General features: G+C 55.7%; 1 long non-coding RNA gene across 1 annotated transcript; it reads left to right on the top strand.

The window, feature by feature from the left end:
* Positions 1 to 1,896: 1,896 nt before the first annotated feature.
* LOC129624943 (uncharacterized) lies at positions 1,897 to 4,487 on the top strand. The gene is made up of 3 exons (XR_008701203.1): positions 1,897 to 1,960; positions 2,618 to 2,837; positions 4,346 to 4,487. It is a non-coding gene; the product is annotated as an uncharacterized LOC129624943 (long non-coding RNA).
* The last annotated feature ends 521 nt before the right edge of the window (positions 4,488 to 5,008 follow it).

Here is a 5,008-nt window from a genome sequence, read left to right on the forward strand (position 1 = left end):
TGCCCACCTGCCTCATCCCACTGCCTGTCTGTCTTCACCTCTGCACCCCGCCCCCCACTTGCTGGAAGGCAAGGCATCTCCTCCTCCACTCGCCCACTTCCCTCCCGCCACCTCCCAGGCTCTGTCTTGTAACCACTTGCTTGCTTATCTTTCCTCCATCCATCGTGAGGTCCTGAGTCTTAATCATCTGTGTCCCCTGAAGCCAAGCACGCACACACACGCAGGCACAGGCACAGGCATGCACACACTCAACAACACTAGTTGAATGAGAAGCGTATTATTTGCACGCAAGTCTGGTTTGGCCCCCGAGCTTCATTTTTAGAGAAGCCATTTTCAGCACAGGGGGGCTTCCCTGGTGGCTTAGTCAGTAAAGAATCTGCCTGCAAGTTAGGAGACCCGGGTTCGACCCCTGGGTCCAGAAGATCCCCTGCAGGGGGGCATGGCAACCCACTCCAATATTCTTGCCTGGAAAATCGTCATGGACAAAAGAGCCTGGTGGGCTACAGTCCATGGGGTCGCAAAGAGTCAGATACAACTGAGTGACTAAACCACCACCACTATTCGGCACCGGGGGATGTGGCCCCACTTTCAATGGCATTGGTCACCCCTGGTCATCCCTGGGGTCCAGTGAGGCATCACCAAGGACTTTGAAAAGCTGAAGTGTGTCAAGGGGTGTGGTGGCCTGAACACACATCACACAGATCCTGCTGGGAGTGAGAGGTGCTTTGGAGAGGAGAGGGTGAAGGGTAGAAGTGATGGGCTCCACAGCTATGCAGAGAACTGACACAGAGAGAAGGCAGGGCTCTGGAGTCAATGCAGGGTGTGTGTGCGCGTGTGCTAAATCGATTCGGTCATGTCTGACTCTTTGGGGCCCCATGGACTGCAGCACACTGGGCTGCTCTATCCATGGGTTTCTCCAGGCAACAATAATGGAGTGGGATGCTGTGCTCTCTTCACCCAGGATGTAGGCAGAAGGAAGAAATGCACATTTCAGACCCATGTAAGGAAACGCTTTCTAAGGAAAAGAATTATCCAGCTGTTGGCCAACTGGTCTGGAACTCTCTCATGGACACGTTCAAGGAGATGCAAACCAGCCCTCTCTCCAGACGCTGTCAGGTCTGGGCCTTTCATTCTGGATGGGAAACTGGCTCAGATGAGTCCCTAGGTGGTGTGCAGACCTAGGATTCTTCAAGTCTAACACGTAGCTTCTGGATGCCCCCTTCCTTCTGAACCGAGTGCCTGGCTCCTTCCCCTCCCTGGAAACTCCGAGGCTGCTAGAAAGATTGGAAGCCTTGAGAAGGTGTTGAGGGAACCATATGAAACTCCTTCACTGATTGATTGTCCCCATGGGTGCTGTCTCCTTTGGGCATGGACACCCTCCCGGCCTTTCCGAATTAATTCAAGTACATCTCCTAGGACCAGCCCCTGACATTTCTGTCCCCTGTACTTAGAAGGAGGTGCCCCAGCCCCCTAGCTCCTGGCACCTGGTCAGAAGGCCAGGGGAGGCCTCTGACAACTTGCTTCCCCTCTCTGGGTGGGTCCAGGCACCTGTCTGAGACCCCAGTCACTATAGAAACAAAGAAGATGGTGGGGAGGTTAGCAGGTGAGTTGGGCCCAGACCTTTCTCAGAGATAGTTTTTTTTTTTTTGCTTTGTTTTCTGGTGGAGAAACACACCTCATATTCCCCATTCATATTCATTGTGGGCAGTCTCCACCCTACATGTGAGTTTTAATTTTAAATTTCTCTAGTGGAACAATGGAGTCATTTTTAGCCAGCCAGTTTGGGGCGCCTTTGAAGGGCCCCTGGAATCTGCAAGGATCCACAGGAGCCGGCGGGGCTGGGCTGCGTTTGATTTAAAATTGGAAACAGGAGGCAGAGGAAAAGCTTTATATAGCCTGGGAGGTCCAGGAGCCCGGCGCTGATTTATGACCAGCCTGCTGAAAGCCCATGGAAGCCGAGGTAATATTTATAAATTCCTTCTCCAAGGATGGATGGAATGTTCTGAGCTGCAGCAGAAAGCACCTTTTTGGGATGAAGGGAGGTGGTTTAAGTGCAGCTATTCAGTGATCCAAAGGAAAAGGAAACGAGGGTGTGGAGGGGCTGCTCCACGTCTCTTCTGGCAGCACAGGCTGGTCCACAGGCCTGGGCTCCTTGCTCACATCTCCGGGACCTCCCTCCCATCCAGGAGGGCTTGGGGCCTCCTTTCTGATGCTCTGGACCACCCCCCACCCCATCCTACTCAAAGAGGCCAGGGTCCCATGCCTGACAAATGCGGTGACTGCATTTTACTAGTGAAATGAATAGCTGGGCATCTGGGGACAGGACAGGTCCTGGAGCTGTGGGGAGGGAGGAGGGAAAAGAAGATGGGGTCGGGGAGGCTGAAGACAGACACGGGTGCAGTCCAAGAGCCTGAGTCCTAGGCGAGAACCAGAATGGGAGTGGTTGGTGCCCGGCATGCAGGTGGGCGCCTTGAGGGGTCCCCACCTGTAAGCCATTGTGAGGGACTTGTGGCCACTGCAGTGTGGACGCACCAGCCAGGGCAGGGGACCCCCGGCCTCAGACAGCATTGCCCTCTGTGTGCCCCTCTGGCCGGCATCCCTGTTCCAACCCCGGCAGGTGGGGAGAGTGGCCAGCAGGCGGCCAAGCTGGCTGATGACCCTCCTGGAATGAGACAGGACCATGGAAAACATTTTTAAACATTGTGTCAAGAAAGCAAAACCCAGGGAGGCACAATCCCTATTGACCTTGATGCTGGATTCGCACCTGCTGGCAGAAGGGAGGCCCATGCATCACCAACCCACGTGTGCTGGTTCCCTGAGGCTTAAGGTCATGAGAGGTGAGCTGAAAACAGAAGGGCTCTGCTGTCTCTGGGGAGGGGGCAGTGGTTCCAGCCCGTCTGGACCCCTCCCCTGCCGCCCAGCCTCTGGGCATCACCGGCACACCCATGGGAGGACCAGGAGGTCTTTCCAACACCAGCCGTGTCCCTGCCCTGCCCCATGGGTCTCCACGAAGGGCTCTAAAACCTGTTAAATGCAGGCACAGAAAGATACCCCAGCCCTTCCAGCTGAGGTGTGGGTAGGCACACAACCCCTGTACTTCAGGGCACCCCATGGGATGGGGGGCACTGAATGCCAGCTCCCCAGCCAGCTCCACGCTGGTGCCTACAGACCCATGGACACTGGGCAGGGAGACTTGGGACCCATGCCCTCACTCACCCCTCTTCTCTCCCTCCTGCAGCGCTGAGGGCACATGCCATGGAAGGCATAATGCCCCTGGGGGGGACGTCAGTGCTGCTTTTGGCAGGGGGGGCCTTGGTGCCCAAATGAGCCTCTGAGGTGATGGGCACTGGACTCTGCCCATGGCACTGCGGGCGCTGCATCCGTGGCATCTGGATGTGCCGTCCTCTTTTACAGGCTTGTTCCCAAGTCTGTGCCTGGAGGTGCTCAGCCACCCCTGACTGTTGAGGCGGGAGGAGGCTGAGCCCACGAGATCCCATGGTCAGAGCCCTGGCTCCCCTTCCTGCATGAAGGGATCTCTGTGGTTGCCCTGCCTGGACCACTTCCCATTCCAGACTCCGACTCTTCCCTTGGACCATTTCAAGGGAGGGACATGCAGTGCTGGGGCTGGAAGGATAATAGCAATGGTAGCTGCCATTTATTAAGCACCTACTGCATGCCAGGCATGTTAAGAAGATGGTATCTAATCCTCACAAGTGCTGGGGGAGGCATGGTTCTCATCAGGTCACGTGGAGGCCCCAGGGGTGATGGGTGCGAGGTTGGGGTACAGACATGTCTCTACCCCCAGCTCTGCCCCTTCCGCTGCTTTCTTAAGCTCTCAGTGTCTCGGCTTCCTCCTTTGTAGACGGGGAAGTGATGAAGGGCAGCTGCTTGTAGGGCGGCTGTGAGTTACTGTGCAGGCAGTGTGCTCACAGGGGGATCCGGTGCCCAGTTCAGCTTCCCCATGGGGAGGACAAGTGACTTGGCCAGTTGGTGGGGGCAGCAACAACCACCAGAAGGCCAGAAATGCCAGTCTGACGAGGCCCAGAGCCCATGCACACCCCTCTACATATGAAGACCCATGCATGTGGGGAGGGTGTCAGGAAAGGACTCATGGAGATGGCCCAGCTGCTCTGTGACCGTACCAGGGCTGGCAGCCCTTCCTGATGAGTCCCGGGGTAGCGTCCACCCCTTGAAACACTGATGTCATCTCTGACAAGCCCCTTGGCCTCTGGGTCATCTGATGCCACCTCTGGGAGCCAGAGTTTAATGCAGGAGGTGCGTCTCTTACTGCACTGGCATCATGGTGGCCTCTCCAGTGCTGGCGTCTTCACTCTATACTTCCCAGCAACTCCATCGTGAATGCAGGGAGACCACGGACACAGACCACTGTTCCTTCCACCCCACAATCCGCTCAGATCTTAGAGCTCTACGTGGATTTCTAACGACCCTTTGATGCCAACTCATCCATTTTATTTGAAATAAAAATTCAAGATTCACTTTGCTGAGACCCCTCTCTTTGCTCTGCCCACCAGTGCAAGATTTCATCACATTTCCAAATGATGAGAGAGATTGCTGCCTCTTGGGGCTAACAAGGATCATTTCTGTCCGAACCAGGGAAAAAGAAACAGAGCAGGAAAGCAAGCGTCTTCTTTATTCCCCTGCAGACTCTTTCTCCCTTACATTCAAATTTCCTTCCAAGAAGGTGAATATAAACCCGTTAGAACTGACTCCTGGCTTCAAGAGATGAATCACCATGGTTTGGCGGAGACAGAAAGGAATCAGGGGGCATGTGGGGAAAAGAGGCCCAGACCCCCGTTGTCAGCCCCAGTCAGCGCCCCTTGCCCAGGGCCTGGGCTACCCCCTCCTCCTGAATCAGAGTGGATTGATGGGGGTGCCAGTTAGGGGTTCTGGGTGGAGGGCCCTCCCCGGGGACATGCAGCTGTGACTGTCTTCCTCTGATCCCTGCCCAGGGCCCCTCTCGAGCGTCTGCTCCCGAGGCACTGAGCAT

This window comes from Bubalus kerabau, chromosome 13 (genome assembly GCF_029407905.1).
Source record: "Bubalus kerabau isolate K-KA32 ecotype Philippines breed swamp buffalo chromosome 13, PCC_UOA_SB_1v2, whole genome shotgun sequence".
Taxonomy (NCBI): domain Eukaryota; kingdom Metazoa; phylum Chordata; class Mammalia; order Artiodactyla; family Bovidae; genus Bubalus; species Bubalus kerabau.